Source organism: Cyprinodon variegatus, unplaced genomic scaffold (genome assembly GCF_000732505.1).
Source record: "Cyprinodon variegatus isolate N-32 unplaced genomic scaffold, C_variegatus-1.0 Scaffold198, whole genome shotgun sequence".
Classification (NCBI taxonomy): domain Eukaryota; kingdom Metazoa; phylum Chordata; class Actinopteri; order Cyprinodontiformes; family Cyprinodontidae; genus Cyprinodon; species Cyprinodon variegatus.
Genome location: NW_015150651.1, coordinates 1,034,680 through 1,055,058, shown reverse-complemented (window position 1 = coordinate 1,055,058; position 20,379 = coordinate 1,034,680). Strand labels below are relative to the sequence as shown.

At 40.1% G+C, this 20,379-nt stretch overlaps 1 protein-coding gene across 1 annotated transcript in view; it reads left to right on the top strand.

Moving 5' to 3' along the window:
* The first annotated feature begins 2,719 nt into the window (after positions 1 to 2,719).
* nrip1 (nuclear receptor interacting protein 1) overlaps positions 2,720 to 20,379 on the top strand; it is a 56,329-nt gene continuing 38,669 nt past the window's right edge. Inside the window, exon 1 of the mRNA XM_015379711.1 lies at positions 2,720 to 3,014. The gene's annotated coding sequence lies outside the window, so the exon portion shown is untranslated. The remainder of the gene's footprint in view (positions 3,015 to 20,379) is intronic.

The following is a 20,379-nucleotide window of genomic DNA, read 5'->3' as shown; positions in this document are numbered from 1 at the left end:
CCTGTTAGTCTGCCTTCAAAAATGTCCACCTCCACTCTATTTATTATCCTAAATTAGATGCACCTGTTTCAGGTCGTTAACTGCATAAAGACACCTGTCCACCCCATACAATCGGTAAGAACTCAGTAACTACTAACATGACCAAGACCAAAGAGCTGTCAAAAGACACTAGAGGCTAAATTATACACCTCCACAAGGCTGAAAAGGGCTACCGGGGAATTACCAAGCAAAAAAGTCCACTTTTGAAGGAATCATTAGAAAATGGAAGAAGCTAAACATGACTGTCAATCGCCGTCAGACTGGGGCTCCATGCAAGATCTCACCTCATGGGGTCTTAATGATTCTAAGGTGAGAAATCATCCCAGAACTAAACGGGAGGAGCTGGTCAATTACCTGTAAAGAGCTGGGACCACCGTTTCCATGGTTACTGTTGGTAATACACTAAGTCATGGTTTGAAATCATGCACGGCACGGAAGGCTGCTTAAACCAGCACATGTCAAGGCCCGTCTTTAGTTTGCCAATGACCATTTAGATGGGAGAAAGTAATGTGGTCAGATTAGACAAAAAAGGGGCATGGCCCTGAGCAGATCTGGTACCTACACTGGCCTCCCTGATGAGCTTATCAAAACGCTTCTTCCCTGCTGTAGATAAGCGGTTGATCCAACAAACTACATCATATCAGTGGCTTATACCAATACAAGGGTCAGAACAGGTTTGTAGGAGCTCCACCTGCACCCCTGCAGACAGGCGTGCACAGATAGACACTAGGTGGTGCTGGAGCACCGACCCTTTTCCCCTCTGGACAAAAAAATGCCCTCCTGAAATAGTTTGTTGTTTTTTTTAGTATTTGGCCCAAGATAGTATTTATGAATTTAAAATCCTATCAAACCCAGAGTCTAGATTGTTGTCATTTTGCTCCATAAGACGTGTAGCTCCGCCTCCTTTTGTGTTGCCCTGGTGAAGGGCCAGCTAACCGTCCAGGTAACCAAACAAGCGTATTTACTTCCTTCACCTACCAGTTAGTTCACAGCATAACGTCTTTAATGGCCTTTACCAGGAGCCAAGGAACGGTTTAAAATGCAACTCTTAGATTAGCATCTCATAGATGTCATTATATATTTTCTGTAATGGTTCCTGTCAGGGACTCCCTAATGACATTATTGGACTTTTTTTTATGACAACTACTGCAAACAGGTTACCTTTTCTCTGTTAAACATTTAATTTAAAACTAAACAAAAGGCTTAAAAAAAGGCATTACAGTTCATAAAAATAACTTTAATAAGGTTCTATTTAGTTAAAGTGGGACATGTAACAACAGAATTTCCCCATTGTGGTTTAATAAAGGGACTTTCAATTCTAGATGAAACTGCATTTTCAGTTTCTGTTTATTGACAGACATCTTGGACTGCAAATACTGACCTGAAAATATATCACATTTCCTGAAAATAACTATTTGTCCCAAATCTGAACAGGAAAATAAGATGATCCGTCAGTGGAATTAAAGTTTTTAACATAAAATAAGATTATTACATATTATGCACTTGAAATAAGATAATACAGCTGTTATTTTTTCATATTTTCTTAGTTCATCTGCAAATTGTCATAAAAACACAATAGATTTAATGATATTCTGGATTCCTGGGCTCTATATAAGTGGATTTTAATGTTTATTTAATTGACGCCAATTTGGCATTGCTACAATGGCGTAACGACACAACAATAGGCCTATAAGCAACATTACTGTATCTGGGTGGGCCCCATATGAAGTACAACACCCCATTCAAAACGCTCAGGATTACCCATAATTCCAAGTCGTATTTAAAAAAAATAAAATACTCAAATCAATCGTTCCTTTAAGATCATTATTGCGGTTTGAAACATCTTATATGAGTGTATTTTTTTACCAACCGTCTAATGAACTATACACAGTAATTAACATAGTAATTAACCATACCACTGCCAGCTTTGCTATTGGTGTCGTGTTTAAACGGCTCGTCATCATGTTGAAATCTGGCATGTGTTGGGGTATAAATACAGTCCAGTAAAAGTTCTAGGTATCAGGTGGGTATAAGATAATTTTTTCACACCATTACATCTGCAAAGAGATGTCCTAGATAGTCCACAGTTGCGTAGGGGGCCTACCAGGTGATCATGATGGGACCCCTAAGCAACTGCAGTCTCTGCTTACCGATATTTACACCATTGCATTGCTACCAATAGACTGAGCAAGATTGTCATCATAAGACGGTGTTTAGCTGTTGCCGTCTCCATATGACGTATGAGGTGCCCTTTTTCCAATCTGTGCACCTGCCCCCAAAAATGTCTGTGCACGCCACTGCCTGCAGATTAATTTCCCTTATTTGCATTTCCAGTAATAATGACTTTATGTTGGTATAAATTTATTTGATCTGACCATCTATTGATATAAGCCTTGTCTGCAAAAACAGGCACATAAAACATGCAACACAAATGCTGTGGTAGATCCATGTGTCAAAACCAAATAAACAAAACAAACTCTGCTAAACTTCAGTTTGTTGTTCTGAGGAGGGAAATCAGGCATATATGGCACCACAATCACGCAAACCGATGTTTTCCTGAACGCTCAGCGTTGCCTTCAGCGCTGCAAATGGTCACAATATAAACATGTTGGCTCCAGTGGGAGTGGGAGTGTGTGGGCAGCAAAGGAGCTTGTTCCTTTAAGGGTGGTGTCAGTGGCAGGCGGGGAAGGAGGAGGAGGAGTGTGGCAGTCTCTGCTCACTTCTCCACAGCGAGGGGACTCCGACAATAAACAATTCCCACAGACTGCGCGCTCCACGCCGCAGCTCGCGCACAGCCGCTCTTTGAATAAGCGTCGCTTTTTTTTTTTGTTCCAAGCAGAAATGTTCATCTTTTTTTTATTATTCGTCTCGGCCTCTTCGCCATTTCCGCCTGCTGCCTAAAGTGTCGCGGCCGCTTTCATTGGATTTGCCTCCAGTCGCCTGATAACGATGCGCCTCTCCGGCTGAGCGAGCAGGTAGGGGATCTACTGCCGCACATGAACGCACCGCCGGCCGGAGCGGGTGGGGGGGATATAAAGGCCACCGCTAGGAATAAACAGCAGGATGACAGTGTGTGGATCGGTGTGACAGCTGAGGGGCTGGATGTGTCTGCGTGCTTAGAGAGGTTCAGGGGCGCATATGGACACAAACTGAGGCTGCAGCTCCTCTCTGATTAACCAGCCGCTTATAAAGGGCTGTGCAGGAATAAACACACTTGCTATTACTAATATCAATGATGGGTGTTAAAGCCCCCCCTCCATCCCACTGATGGGAATTCCGGCTCCTTTTTAAGATCCGGATCATTTCGCTCTGATAAAGGAGCCAACTCCCCCGGATCTTTTCGGACAATCCTAATTTATTTCACTGCTGATTCTTGCTTTGATACTTTTCCATTTATCCATCAAGGTAAAAGTAATCTGGTTCATCTGTTTATTGACACAAAAAATGAGTGAGTTCTAATTTATAAAGGAGTAAGTGAAAATTAATGTTTAAGTATTTGACCTGATGAGCATAGAGAGAAGACAAAAATGACCTGATTTGATTTCCTTCTGTGGTAGATCTATTGGTGTGTGTCTAAATAGTTTACATAGCTGCACTAAGGTTATATAAGGCCCTGTCAGACTCTCTGCTGGGCCCCATTCATATGGTTCATGCATAATGAGGATTTTTCTGTTCTGCTTTTAGAACTTCCTGTTTCAGTCACCTACTGACCAGCAATGAACTCATTAACTGACCTCATAACAAAATGTGTTTTGTTTGAAAGTCACTTTAGATCTTGGAACAATTAAACAGTCTATGGATTTAAGCATTTTTTTAAGCATTTGCTGTTCCACCGTCAGTCCTACTTCATTCTTCTAGCTGTTGGTTAAATAAAATAAATTGGGGTATAGATATTTTCTGACTGCTTTTGACAGAATTTTGAGTTAGTCCCTATACAGCCTCAGAGAAAATTCAAAATATCTCGCATACTGCGAAGCTTAATCAGTAAGACATTATTTAACTCTGAAGAAATGATCCTGTAGCTATTACAATAATAAAATATTGAATATTGAATATTAAGCAGATTGGTGAACTCTTGTATAAAAAAACGTCTTTGACGTTAAATGTTTGTGGTTAGCAAATTAAAAGTAAGCAATGCTTGCAAAATATGAAGAAGTAGATTGTTACCCAGACGTGGATTTTTACCCAGATTCTCTCTGATATATGACACACCGAACACTGTTCCTGTGCTCTGTGCAGCCTTCCTGTTGGATGCTGAAATCCCTGCTCTCTCTTGCTCTCCCTGAAGCCTGAATAAACTGAAGACATTACTTGGAAGATACATTTATTTTAGATAGTTTTTACAACTCAGTGATACAGAGAATAGATGGACATTTTTGTTTTTTATTTTACTCAGTTTTGATCCTGAAGATTTATAGTTTTAATCACATCCTAAAGGTTTTTTGGCCATGGTGCATTCAATGTTGATTCAACGATGATCAGAGTCTGGTCAGCAGTTAATTTTGGGGCATCGCTGGAGTTAGACACCTTTATTAAAAAGCAAATGGCTCAAGAACCAAAGTTTGCATTTGTTGTTGGCGTAAATGAGCTGTTCTGTAGACGCACCATGGCTTGGTTTGGTTAGAAACTCTACTCACACACTAGACTAAAATAATGATACCAGTTCCAGCTGTCGGAATGTAGTTCATCAAATGTGTTCGGTTAAATATTTTCGGCTCCACAGCCTTGTTAATGATGGCTTTTAGCAGCTTAGTTTCCTTCCTTAACTGCCGTTTTATGTTTTTATTATTTGTGTGTGAAAGGTGGTGAGGTTAATCCTACAAATGGATCTTAAATTTGCCTCAAATTGCAGAAGGGACCTGAGCCAGAAGCTGAAACAGTGGCAGCGTTCAATAAACACGGCACCGGAGGTTGTTACAAAATGTTGCAAAGATTTGTTGCCACAACACGTCAACAACACGCCGACATGACATTCCTTCCTTTGGTCTTGCATAAACAGCCGTGGGCTGGAAACATGGCTGTGCTAATGATCCTCATTAATGCTAATGCTCCTCATTCTGGCTACCTAAACTCCTGCTGCAAAAATCCTGTTGTCCAAACCTCCGGTTGTTCCCCTCAGAGGATAAACATTCTATGGTGTATTCTACGTAGCGCCATCAGGTCATAGAGATTTTTTTTTGTCTGATTTTAAAGGTTGTAAGTTTTTATATTTTTCATTGCTCTGACCAGCTGGGAGGCCTTTGGGATGGACCGTCTGTAGGCGTTCTTGTTACTCCTTTGGACTTTGGATCCGAGGTCAGGGCCGGAAGTTTTGTATGTGTTACAAGAGAGAGAGCAAAGTACATCTCCAGTTCAGATTCCAAAAGGCAAAATGACCATATTTACTGGCTTGTTTGGGTTTTGTAACATCTGGTTTAAAGGGAAATTTCTACTAGAATTAGTTCTTAGTGGGAAAAAATCTGAAGTAATGTGAAAGAAAAGCCCTCTAAGTAGCTCCTGTGCCTGGAGGTCTGGCTTTTAGCCCTTCTTTTGTCAAACATTTAAGCTGCTTAATTATTTGACCTGAACTCACACTGGATGTTCAAGGTAGCTCAGCTTGTCCTCTGCTGCCTTAGATTACTAAAACCTCCACACATTTTAAAGCTGCTGTTCAAAAAGGCCTCTTTACAGTGTTTAGCAGCTCAGTGGGACCTCTGGGTCAGATAGGCTTGATTTGACTAAACTATCTGCTGCGTAGTAAGAAACCTGCAACAGCATCAGAGAACATTCAAATAACCTGATGCAAACGATGTCAAGGCTGCTGAACAGTCACAAGTCTGGACTCTGCACTTGCCTGTCTGTTGCACTGGCTGTTTTTCACCGCAGTAAATCTTATCAGCCATCAAATAAAACTGCCACTGCTACTTCTGCTGCTGTATGAACATGGGCTATTATGACGTGTGGGTGAGAAACACAAGAGCTTCTAAGATCCTACAGATTTCCCCACATTCTGCTGTGGTTTGGTTTTTACAGGGACGTGCAACAGATATAGAAGCATCACTTTCTGCTTCTTCTGACCTGTGGGTGGGATCCTCTGAAAGCAAAAGGAAAAGGGATTAATGTATATTCTAGCAGAGCAAGTGCTACTGCAGACTTCTTGATTTATTACAGACCTGGGAGATGCCCAGCACTTGTGTTGTTGGCCACCGAACGTTGTTCAAGGGCACTTTGTGGCTGTTGAGGAGCAGCAGTAAGTTTCTCATCCCCTTATGGGCCAGCACTTTGTCTGCCCAGTGGGGATTCAAACCACAGACCTTTAGGCCTCTCTCTCATTCCTCTAATTGTTTCGGCTCAATAATATTCATGTGGAACATCCATTTAGCCAAAGAGTTTTATTGTGTATTCAGCAAACACTCCAGCAGTAGTTGCTATTGGGCACATGTGGGCCTTCATGCCAATCTGGCTATAAATTTTTAATGTGGATTGAAACATTTCTCTACAATTAATGAGACAAAGCTCAATGATGATCAGATGGATATCTGATCCGATGTTCATTGGAATACATCTGTCCTACTATCAAACATTTCAGCCCATCCCACTGAACACGTTTGGTTTTCTAACACGCATTGGGTCGTTTAAGACTCTTTTGAAATCATAACTGTTTTTAGGGTTTATTGCAAAAACCCACAAAATCATTTTTTTTTTCTGTAAAACCAAAATCCTCAATCACTTGGACTGAAAGCTAAAATACCGGTAATATAATGTATTTATAATTATACTAGTTATTGATACAATTTTTTGTTATTTGCAGCCCTAGTTTCTTTAAATAATTATTATTTTGATTATTTTTTCGATTAATCGGTTAATAATCAGAGGTTCCTCAAAGAAGACTTTTTAAAATAAAAATTAAACTACCGTAAGTGAAACTAAAGATATTTATATATTTTTTTACAATCTAGGTATATATCCTACTCTAAGTGGGTCGCTCAGTCAGCTAAAGGGTAGTTTTAGAGTCCCCATACTCCAATTAATGATTAATTTATTATTAAATTAGTTGAGGATTATTTCAATAATCGATTAATCTGATTAATTGTTTCAGCCCTAAAATGAAACTTGGCTAACTTGAGCAGAGGTTTGATTTTTGGATATGAACGCTGTTATTGAACTGCAAACTTGCTAGACAAGCGAAGCGCTTTCTGCGGCAGGCAACCGTTATCATTGTGACTTCCAGACAAACAAAAAGGCTGTTGACTCTTGACCAATGTGTGGGAGAATAAACGTCCTCTTCTGGGTTCATCCTAAATAAGGCAGAGAATGGAACAATGTCAGACCACAGGTACAAACTGCCTCCAATGTCTCACAATGAACATGAAGGCTGTTTATTCAGGGTGTTTACAAGCAGATGTCTGTCTCCTTAAATGCATCTCAAACTGTAGGCGTTGCATAACAGCATGTTTTTTAAACCATCATCTGTGTCGCTTAGAACCTGTAAGAGCTTGGTTGCTAATATCTGAAATTTGCAGGGTGTACAATGTGATGCTTCTAAGCCTCTGAGCCGCAAAGCAAGGTGGCAAAACTGGACAGATGAAAGGACTTACTGGGTATGCATGAACTATATGCCACGGCTTTACCAACCAAGGGGTCATTTCTAAGAAAAGCAGCATAAAGAGAGATGTAAGAAGAACAGGAGTGAGGAGATTATAGATGCAAAGCTTTTTCTGCAGCCTTCATTTAAAACTTTGCACAAATTTTTCCTACACATAAAGCTCCTCCCTTTTCAGCATTTTTTACTTTAGCAAGCAGGTCCTGTCAGGCTGAACCTGGACCTGTCCTATAACCATCACTTTGGGTTTATCTCTTTTTTTTCTGTTAATTTTAGGTTTTTGTTTATTCAACTCAGGAAACGTTCATAAAACTAGTGAATATTTTCCCAGCTGGTAGCAAACAAATAGACAAAAAGAAAACTACAGTTAAAGTTTATCGTGTTCTGGAAGATGACATCATTTGTCAGTTTTAGTGCTCTCTGTAATATCAGCCTTTTCTCAATCAGACAGTACCGCTCTGACTCCTGTAGGAGTTTCTGCCTCCAACTGATGGCACCCAAAGTCAATGGAAGTCATTTTGATGACAAGGCAGGAAGGGCTAAATGCTGCTTTACAGCCATTGCTCCCAGATAAAGGGGGGTATGACGAGTAGCGTGAAATCTACACTAACCCAGCCTCACGGAGTGACACTCCTCCCAGCAGCCCCCGACATAAAGCCTCAACCAGCTCCCCACCCCTCTCCCTCCGTGCATCACCTTGGCCTTGCTGCAATGACAGGCCCTTCAATTATCCCCGCCGATTGATCGCTGCTGATTGCGATTGCTGTGAATTATTTAGACTTTGCTGAAATTACCCACTGAATGGGAAGGAGGCCAAGAGAGCGAGATATTGCTGGTCAAAAAAATATCATGTTTGAAGAGACTTTTGAAAGAAATAGAGACATGGAATCCAAAGTGTACAGATCAATGAAGGTTTGGTAGATGGTTGTAAGCTGTACTCCAGACCCCTTTGGAGATGATGGAAGAGATGTAGACCACCACAACAGACCTTCTGGGTGACATGAGAGGAGCTGACTTCTCCTGGCTCGGCCACAGTGGTCACAGCAGAGGAGTGGAGTGGAAATGACTTCCTCTTGTCTCTTTCTGTCTTTCTCTGCCTCCGTTCCTTTAGCAGAGCTGCTGCCCTGGGGCTGTAGAGGTGCAGTAGGAAGGTTCATCTACCGTTGTGGTGATACTGCAGTCACAGAAGGGAATGCTGCCTCTTTTCGCCACAAGCAGAGCATTGTCACTGTGGTGAACGAGTGGGCGGCTGCATAGGAAGGACGGATAGGAGACCTGCCATGCCTGGATGTGCATGTAATAGAAAATGTCTGCTTCTCACAGGCTGTTGCTTGTTGTGACTGTCTAAGGCGGCCAGGATGTGATTCAATCTGTGCTAAGCTTTGTTGTAACTGCATCTATCAGACAAGCTGACAGCATCTTCTCTACAAAACTAAAAATGCATTCTAGCAGAAGTCCTTGGTGTGTCCCTAAGGGCTGAAGGCCAGAGCACAGGGTCACTAAAGCTCAGAGGCTGAGGTCGACCGTTATCCAACTGGATCTTATTTTACAAGGTTATGTAGCAGGAGTGCTGATGAGAAGCTACGGCTAAGTGAAAATGCCACTCATTCCTAAAGTGTCCCTGGCCTCGTCAAGGTTAGTGGTTTGTCTTTGTAAGTTGAGGGATTGATGCATGAGCCTGTCTGGCGCTGAATTCAAAGTCCAAGGCTGTCACAGGCAGCAGCTTCCCTCCCTCCCCACCCCTCCACCCTCTCTTTTTGCAGGCTATCACAGGGCCATGTCCTTCCCAACTTCTTAGCAGCCTATCCTTTTGGGAACCTTGAGCGGCCCAGGCAAGGACACAGCGTCTGGTGCAGTAAGCCTGTGGAGAGAGGGGGAGGCTTTACGTAACGTTCTGCTTTAAACATGGGTGTATGACTTCCCTGACACGGAGCAGTGCGGTGCAGAACAGCACCGCTCACAGCACATCTCCCCCCGGCCCACCCCTCCCGGACCAGAAGGGGGCCGAGAAATCCCTGCAACTTAATTATATCTTTCTCTTTTAAAAGCTTTCTTTTTAAATTAAATTTTCCCAGGCAATTAACTAAAGAGGAGTTTTCAGAATTTATGAATGAATGATGGATATATTGCTCAGGACAAGGAGAGAGAGAGGAGGAGAGGGCATTTATATTACAGTATGAGATTCAAGACTCTGTTTCTTAAATTTCTTTCTACTGTGAATAATGTGAAGTTAAGCTAAATTCACAGTTAAAGCTGAGAGCTGTGTGAGAGCTAAGGTGGTCTCCATTACTCCACTGAAGTTTTAAACACTTCTTATGTGGAAAGTAAGAGAAACATTGTGCCAGACAGGAAGTTTGGTACCAACCAAGTGTCTATTAACACCCACATCATGGGGCATTTGAGGGCTAATTTTACATCTGATGGTTTCATATCATTTTCAATAGAATAGGCAACGTTTTCTGCATTATAAAGTAAATATAGAACTATACTAGGACTAAAATAAGCACTATCTACTTGTAGGCTGTTATATTGAATATGTGGACTTGGCATTCATTAGGGCTGAGTATTGGCGTAGATACTGCGATACGTGTCACGATACTTGGTTGACAATACGATATTATCACGATATTACAATATATATTACGAGATTTTTCCCAGCTACAAAAATTGGATTTATAGATAAAAGTAAGTTCTGTATACATTCAACAGAAGATATTGATAATTTAGTTATTTTGGTTCCCATGGTGTTTGGGGTTTGAGTCAGTCCACGTCTTCCACTGTGACTGCCTCAACTATAGATAGGGCGTTGAGCCGCACAGCTAAAGGCTCCACAGCGCCATCTGCCAAAGTGGTGGTGGAGAGGTAGACCATTTTCCCTCAGTGTATTAGGTAATTTTTTTTTTATCGATATTAGGATGTGAAAGATCGATACTGTATTGGGCAACTAAAAATCATCATATATCGCCAAAACAATTTTTTTCCACACCCCTAAAACACACATTGGATCAGAATCATGATTGGTGGAGATGGATGTAACATAACATCTTTAGGAGTTTGTATGCATAGGTAAAGTGGATGATAGATTTATAAACAGTAATAGTTTATCTGCAGATACAAAATAGAAGGAATTTAGTAAAAAATGTTTAGTTAGAAAATGCTTGTAGGTCAAACTGACTGAGAGCCCAAAAGTTCACATTTTATTGGATATATAATTTCTTGCAAAGTATTTGCACCACTTGAACTTATGTGAAAGATCAAGTCAAAGTGGTATATGATTTTGAAGTAGAAAAAAAAAATCATGTTATTTGAAAAAATATTTTTACAAATGGAAAAAAAAAAAAAGAGAGCGTTTAGAGAGCATTAAGGGGCGCCCAGCATCATGAAGTCCAAGGAATACACTAAACAGGTCAGGGATAAAGTTGTTTACAAGTTTAACGCAGGCTTAAGCTATAAAAAGGTTCCCCAAGCTTTGAACATCTGACAGAGCAGCGTTCAATCCATTATCTGTAAACGGAAAGAATATGACACAACGGTAATGATCTTCCCAGGTGGATGATCTTGTCTTCCCAGACAAGAACTCACCTGAACTCACAGGTCAAACAAGGAGATGTAACCAAGAGGACCATGGTAACAAACTGCGTTGACCCACAGCTCGGGTCATGGACTCTTTCCACAGGACTACCGTTATTCCCACACTGCACACATTTGGTCTGTGTGGAGGAATAGCAAGTAGAAAACCATAAGAAGAACCATTTGCAGTTTGCCAGACGATACCTAAATTTAGCCTTTGGGCCAAAATTCTGTGTTGCACAGCAACCCCACTGTCAAACATGATGGTGGCAGCATCATGCTGTGGAGGTGCTGCTCTGCATTAAGGACAGGGAAGATGGATGGAGGCAAATAATCTTGGAAAACCTGTTGGAGTCTGCAAAAGGCTTGAGACTGAGGCAGAGTTTCCCCTCCAGGAGGACGATGGCCTCAATGTTTAAAATAAAACCTGCAAGAACGACCAATTCGTGCAGACCTGAACACAGATGTGAAAAGCTGACTTAAACGAACCCGAAAATAAATTAAGTTTTAATAACAGAAATACTTTTAATTAACGGGGGCTTACTCCTTTTGCTCAATGTCCTTTTTAGGAAATCTATCATTCTCTTTCTGCTTCACATCTTTCTACTTTGTGTTGGTCTTTCACATAAGATTCCAGTTAAATAGATTAATGATTGTAATGTCAGAAAGTGTGGAAAAATTCGAGGGGGGTATGAATACTTTTACAAGCCACAGAATGTTTATTTCTTACCATCACTTACGCTTCAACTGCATTCTAGGTACTCGGTTTGCTTCATCTGAGGTTGTGTAACTTCTTGGCTTCTAGTGGTGAGCTGAATGGTTGCCGGGCAACAGGAGCACCTTTGCGAATGGCGGGGGCAAGGCAAAGCTTTACAGAGACTGTCTGAGCATTTCATTGATGACTTTTCCTGAGAAACACTTTGTTGTTAATGTTACTGGTGCATATTGGTGAATTTTATATAAAAAAAAAGATGTTCAATAAGAAAGGCAAAGATTTCCCTGTAATGATTTTCAAATCACCGATTGCCCTCACAGTCTATATCAAATGGTCAACGAGCATCTAAAGGGCAATGTGCACTTGCTTTATCCCCTAGAAAGTGGTTGAATGTGTGAAATGTGCGTTAATGAAGATAAAAGGGTCCTTCTACGCCACAAAGGAAGGACAGGGGTCATTTGGTGTGACCTCAGTCTTCCTTCAAGTACTCTGGTGAATTTTTTCAAACACGCCATCCTTTTTAGGGAAGCTCAGGTCTTTTGGTAAATCCATTAGTCAGTTGGTTTTATTCACTGCAGTAGGAAGTAAACTAGCAGACTGCAGTTGAGGTCAACATATTCCTTAAAACGATGTTAGAAGGCTCCTGGCTGTACAGAGGAGCCATTTGAGAAGAGATGGAGAGCAGTGGACTGATGACTGGAGGCCACTATATGACATATTACTTAGGGAAAATGGACTGGTGACCAGAAGATTGCTGGCTCATACTCTGCTCACCCTCTGCCCTTGAGCAGAGGCAATTAACCTGAATTTCTCTAGTAAATATCCAGCTGCAGAAATGAAAAGAGATGTGGAGGAGTGATAATCGTATAAGTGACTTTGAATTAAAGTGTCCACTAAGCGGGAAGATTAATGCGGCTAATAGAATCATAACTTGTTTTCAAGTTATCAAGGACTGCTGAACATGTAGAGTGAGTGGTTACCCCTCCTCCACCGCCTGTCTATGTCTTCCACATGCACCCATTTACAGACTTCTCTCTTTTCCTTTGGCATTAAGGCCTGACCTTGACCTGATTACCCAGGCTTTTTAAGTAACTCTCCAGAAGGAGATCCAGTCATGTGACACTGTTCACCCAGCCTCACCCGCTATCCTGTCTCCTGACCTTGCATGTTTATGAGGATAAAGGGAGGGGCAGAGGGACGCTCGCCACAGGCCCATGTGTAGCTGTAGGGCCTGTCATTCTCTTGGTAATCACTCCACGGTCAAATGGGGTTGAGGTCGTGCCAGATGCATCCCGCGCAGCTTTGCCAATCTAAGCTCCACCTTCGTCCACCGCTTCTCTCCGTCCCTTTTCCACCGTGGTGACAAACTGAGTAGGTTTAGTCATCCCCTAAGTTCTCAATCACTTAAACCAGCATATGTCAGTGAAAGGTCGTTACTTGTGCACAGTGATTCATGTGCAATGTTAGCTGGCGGCCTGGATTCCTGTTATCGCAGTTGCCTTCACTCACTCAGACACTCTACAGCTGCCCTGCTGTTTCAACCTTGTTGGCTTGTTGTCTTACTTTAGAGCACCCTGCAGTCTCTGCCCCAGAGTATTTTTATGCTACCATGTTCACCTCTCTGCCTCGTGGATATGTTTACCATATGTCTGGGTATATCAAGACACAAGCTAACTTTGTACAACTACTCTGAAGAAGTTCCTAATGGCAATTCCTCTAATCACTACCGCTAACCTTTCTAGAACATCCTTTATGGTATAAAATTAAATTCAGTCCTAATTCAGCTATTTATGGTTAAGTTCTACACTAGACATCATAATACTCTTTACTGTACAGAAATATCTATCCTTAAATACAGCATTTCATACTTGAAGCTTGATGAAAAACAGTTTTAGTAAATTTCTTTGAAGGTAATCAAATAATTTAGGAAGCCAGCATTTAGCTGTTTTTAATTAGCTTCTTTTTTTACTAGCTATAAATCATTCTTTAACTTTAATCCTCAGAATGTCATTATGTTTATATCTTTATGCAAGTTGTCTGACTGTTAAAGATTTATTTTTATCTGTTTTCTAAAGACACACCGATTGGAATTGTGTGTTTATAGATCGTTTCCAATCTGATGTCAATCATTTATCTGCTAAGCCAGCTGTTTCTTTGCGTATCCATAAAAAGAAAATCTTAATCATAACTCTGACTTCTGAAACCCTGCCGACTTTTCCAGATCACGCACGTTTTCAATGTTTGAACTTTCTTCATTCTACCTGTAATCTGCTGACAGTCGTGTTCTTCTCCAGCTGTTTCTCACAGCCCTCATGAACTGCAGACATGTCTGGATATACAGTTTGGAAATGAAAACCATGAGACTTTTCCAAACAGCTTCCACACCCCAACATGCTGCTGTCTCCGTGACCTAGTGGCTCTTAGTATAGTACGTTCTAGAGATGCACCGATCCACTTCTTTCCAATGCTATATCGACACATGAGCTGAGCACATCTGTCGATATCCGATCCATTTGTAATGATGTAATCAGCAAAGTTGAAGTCACTAGATGGCTATAAGTCTGTTGCTGTGTTCAGTATCTATAAATCAAGAAACTGCAGGATCAAAACACTGGATCAGCGTCATTCTTCCAATATCAAGTGCAGCTAATTGGTCGATATTAGAGCCGATATCCGATCTGATCCTGGGATTGTTGTGTGTTCACAGATTTGGAAAGGGTCAGATTTTTGAGATTCCAGTTAGCCAGTTAAACTAAAACTGGGATGAGATCCATCACTGGTGCAGATTAGCTTCTTTGTGTTGGTCCCAGAGATGGTGTCAGAGCGCACACTTTGTTCAAAGGGGAACTGTTCTACTTATTTTTAAGCTTTTATAATAGATTTAAAGTCAGTGAAAACATAACATTATATCATTTGCTCAAAACGATTCTCAGAGGAGATTTTCCTTCCAAGTTCCTTTCAGAAGGAGCCGCTTTAAGGCTCTGTAACTTTTATGGAAAATAAGTGCAGCAGGCCACGCCCCCTAACCCATTGTTTATACTTGCACTTTACAGTTATGAATGTTTCTGCATGAGATTGCAAAATGGTACAAACTTATATCTTTGATCTTGAGTCAGAAACACAAGAACAAAAATGGAGCCTCCTTCAGGAGTCAGTATGCAGTTTCTATATGGTATCCAAGCTTAGGGAATTCCAGAGCTACCTTCCATTGTCAAACTGCTCTGTTATACCTTCATAGCTGCATAGAAACATCCATGCAGGAGTCCTAAGCTTTTTATACTGTTTGTTTGTATTAACTCCTTCTAGTAAGGGACTAGAAGTAGTGCCAGCATCCCTATGGGATTTTAAATACAAATTAGCATGCTGCTAAACACTAATTATCAGTATTTTTTATTTATTTATAAATAAAGCACATTAAAAACTTACATAGAAATGAAAGAAAAAACTTTGAAAGCAGAAAGCAATACATACGCATGATGGAGCAACCTGTATAAAGTTTACCATTATTTAGTAGTTAGAAACGTCTGTATTTTAAGTGTTGGCTTTTGTAAGATACTTCTGAGAGATCATTTGTTTGTTTTTCAGTTGTAAGACTAAGAAAAATTAGATGTAATATAACTAGCATTATGCTTATAACTCGTCTGTTTTTTTTTGGCTGTATTTCAATGTAAACTGAAGTGTATGCACATTTTCTGGCATGTGTTAATACCAGGGTTATGTGTGGTTTATTTAAATAATTATGACTTTGATTAGAAATTATTATAAAAGTAATTCTTTAGTATTCGTTAGTGTTTTTCATTTCTTGGGTTGCTAGGTGAGGGTCAGTGATCTCCAATTTTGAAGTCATAAATGGGAGGTTTTTGAAACGGACACTAAGGAAACGGTAATTTCTTACACAAATAACTGCTGGGTGTTTTTTCTGAGCTCACTGGATGTTCCTCAAAGCAGTAAAGATCCTAATGGAAATACAACAATGTGAATAAGGTGAACTTTACCTGAAAGGTCCCCTTTAAAATATTGACTTTTTTATGAGGTCTAACTTGATGCTCTGATCAGCTCATGTTTGTCACACAGTTTAGCTGCTGGTAAAATTGCAAATGTTAAAGACAAACCTTCTACAAGCAATTTTGTCAAAGGTGAACACATGGAGGAAACTGAAGGGATCTTTTGCTGATTACTGAATCAACTGCTGCAACAGATTGAAGGTCTTTGAATCCTGCACGAGGAAAAGGACAAATTAGGAGGCTTATTTGAAGTATTTAAGCTCCACTAATGACATGAGCCATTTGTCATTCTATTGTCACTGTTATTTAATGAGTTGTGGGTTTTCTTCTGCATATTGCCTGCAGTAGATTTTTTTTATCTTTATGTTATGGAAATTAAACTAATAGGATGTGCATAAGTCATCTAGTTGCAAAGCATTTAGTGACGACACATTTAAACAATTCTGTCTCTGAAAAGCACCAGAATATGCTTTGTTTTTTTTCTGAGGGGCCATACCATCTGCTGCTTCCTTGCCTTAGCCAGCTGGATGTTTGGGCTTGATGCCTCGCTGCAGAATGGGCTTCAGAACTTTCCCTATGTGTTTTCAAATGAAAGAAGACTGTTGCAGTCTGCTCAATAAAACAGAGAGACACATAAAATCAAACTGTTTTTAATAGAAACTAGTCGGTTTCTTTTTTCCAGACTCGGGTCCCTGCGTTATGCTTAGTAAGAGGTTTAGACTGGTTGTTAACTGGTTTTTCATTATAAGGTGGGTTTTTAAAGGTGAAAGCTTAGTAGGGCTTGTGTAATGGATGCCATGTTGTTGTTGGTGTTGCAGTGAGATCACAGCAAAGGTTATGATAGAGGAGTTAGATGCTTGTATAACCATGTTTACAAGTCTAGCCGTGGTACCGGAGCCAGACAAACGGGCTTTATCCAGGGCCTCTTTTTGTCTAAGCCTCCTTCCCTTCCATTCAGCATTGACCTTGGTGCTTATGAAGAGGCAAGGCTTGACCTATATCCACCCCCTTAACTAGAACCACCAGCACCCCACCCCCCACCCCACCCCTCTTTTCAGAGCAGGAATAAGTGAGGTCTAGAAGCACAATATCTATATCCAGCCATTCAGCAGAGATGCTGCTACGTGGCTCTACGTACTTCTGCATTTCACCAATTAGATAAACCCTTGAATGATATATTACCTACTGTAAATTAAGTTAACTAGTTGAGAAAAAAATGTAAAAAGCTAATTGGAAAGTTAGAAACTAAAGTAAAAAAGTTAATAAACTAAGTCAATAAAGTAAAAAAAAATGGCATTAAAGCTCTAAAAGTTATGATGTAACAAAAAAATTTTCCTAAACTCTCTGTTTTTTTCATGAATTTCTATTTCTCTTAATATTTTAGGGCAAGCAGACATATTTTATTAGATTGACATTAATTTCTGCCATCAAAAAAATACAGATTCTTTGAATATTACAAAATTAATAAGGTCTTGTCCTGTCCTCCAGTAACACTCTTTGCTTTAAAATTTGACTTTCTAAGTATTTCAATGAGTTCCCTATAACGGGTTAATTATCGGATAGCCAAAGATTCCTTAAAGAAGACTTTTTATGAAATTAAACCTGGTGAAATTAAAACTTTTCCACTTTAGTAGTTCTGTATAGAGCAGATTAACATAGATTTTTTTTATCTTATATGCAAAATATTTATTTATATCCTAGTACAATTCCTGCTCTAATTGGGTCGCTCTGTCAGCTAAAGGCATGTTTTACAGTCTCTACACTCCAGTTAACGATTAATCGATTACTGAATTAGTTGACGATTATTTCAATAATTGATTAATCTGATTAGTTTTTTCAGCCTTACTGTTTTCATATGATGATCAATGTAATTTATGCTGATGCTGCCAAACAATAAACCTTATATTGTCCTAATACTAACGTGTTGCTAAAGCCGACCGGAAACATGTACTGCAGGAGACAGAAAAGTGATGTTTTTTACAGCAGTTTGGGTAATTGTATACCATAGAAAATCCAACCATCAACTGTTTTTGTGAATGCATGAACAGGGGATGTGAAGGATCCACATGATCCTTCACATCGTTTTTTTCAAAGCGACTTACAAAGTAGACTCGATTTTACAGTTATCACCAATATGACGTCTTCTTTTATCCTAAGATATGGTTTGACATCAAGTAGATTTTGTTTTTATTTTTAAGGATATTACCTTTGAAATACTAAATTATTTTTATTGCTTTACACACAATAAAGTAATGTTGAGATTTCACAAAATCTTATTAAAAGAAGTGGAGAATTGAGATCATATAAAAGCCGTTTGCTGCTTTTATACTGGACCGTCAGATATCTGTTTTTTTGCATAAAGCCTTAATCTGAGCTGCAAAGAGATGAACATCACCTGGATACTTCTAGCCGGAGCTGCCAACTAGCCTTTTTAACTAATAGTTGTTTTAGAGTGGAAAACATTTAGGTTTAACTTATACCTCCTCTCTTCCTTCACATGTTGTCATCTCTACCCGCCCATTAGACCAAACCGGGGGTCTCTGTGGTCAGATACCACAGAGGCAGAGATCAGAGTTCCACCCCAAACTGAAGCACTTAAAAAAAACGACAGGTTGGATCATTTTGAGAAAAAGGACAGTTTATTATAAAGACGTTTGGTGCCGTTTTCTCTCTCTGGGAGAACAAAGATATAAAAACTGCTTGATGTTCTGCTGCTAAATCACTTTATTGTTTATTTTCAGTTCTACATTACCTTGTCTTAATAGACAGTATAGAAACAGTGCACTAGAAGTTTGCACTTTATACAATCTTCAGTACAGAGAGAGACGTGTGGGGCAGCAGGTAGAGTAGCCATTCAGCCTTTGGGAGGCTGTGAGTTCCTGCTCTAACATGTTGATGTCCTCTTGGCTCCTCTGGATATATCAGTGTTTAGTTGCTGAATTGTGCAGGTACAGCTGCATAGAGCGGCTTTTTACTTCCTACAGTGTTTGTTCAACATCTGACCTGAACTCAGAAAATAAAAATGAATAGCTTTCATGTCTCGTGACCCAATGACACAAAATAAATTCTTGTTATTTACTATTCATTACTATTGTTTTATTTCTGGTCTGAATTATTTAAGACCAAAAAGACTAGCTGCACCCACTTTGATCCAGCTTTGATGCATTTTGCATGTCGTGCTGTCGTACAGTGTATGCCTGGCTTTACAGGGATTGTGTTTTCTCTGTTGCGGCTCCAAAAACGGGAACGACCTTCCAATGCGAATTAAAATCTTATCTCTTTGCCTTGGCTTTCAAAACTATGCGAGATGTTGATTTTAGCCTGTTTTTATTTTATTATAGATTTTATAGTTCTGTTTTTAATTTAATTATGTATTTTATGCTTTTATCTTGCTTTTTTTTTATTGACGTCCTCTCAGTCTGTGTAATGGTTTTATTTTGTTTCATTTTTCAGTACTTTGGTATTTCAAGAAAGTGCTTTATAAATAAAGTTGGATCGGTGTGGTGTTTAGGTATGGGGACATCCTGCAGTGTTTCTGGTTTTGCATCAAACGAAGCAAAGTCCACAGAACTGATGGACATTTTAAGGAGGAACATTTAAACTGTATTCTTTGGACATGGCCTGCATGGGAACCAGAGAGCTGAGTAATCACTGTCTGGGAAGATGCTGGAAAAAGCTACCAAACTCCATGAAGAGTAGAATGTATGTTAAGGTAAAAGCTTTTCAAAGGGTAACAACTAAATGTCAGTCCAAGTCCTATAAATATAGTTCCTGAGAAGTACTAAACAAAAGGTTGCTTAGCAACGAGGCACCATGGAGGCCTTGGTGAAGATTTTTGGCTGGTGAATTGATATTTAGGTTATCTGTGGAACCCATGGGGAATTTTACACGATCTTAATCATCATCGGGGATCATAAAGCCTGACAGAAGAATCTGTTTTCTGAATGAATGAAAGGCTGAGCGGTTATCAGAGCGCCGTGATGTGACGACCGGACAGAAAACGAGGTGAGAGCAGCGCTTAAAGGAAGGAAGTGGTTGCATGAGAGCCCAGTGTGTTTGATCTCAGATTTATCATGTGGTGTCCTGACCGCCATGGAGGAATTTGAAGGGGCCAGTGTCATGCTACCAGGCATTAGGGCCGCTCATGGCTCCTGGAACGCCTCTCTTAGCCTGGAGAGGCTCATCATTTTTCAGGTTGGGTGACATGTCATATCTGGGCTGGTGCTAAATGACGTCTGTGTAAGCTGCTGTTTTTAAAAGTAAAGGCCTCTGAGTGGGACGTGATAATGACCCTTTAGAGGATGAGAGATGAAAACCAGGAAGATGATGCTAAACCGCAGGAGCATTCCTAGTATCATGTTTAAATACAGCCGGTCTCCTTTAATCCAGAGGCTGCAGGAGTGCAGAGTGCATCACCAGAATGCAAAGATCAATCAGGAGGAGTTCATGTGTCCTTTTTTTTTTTTTTT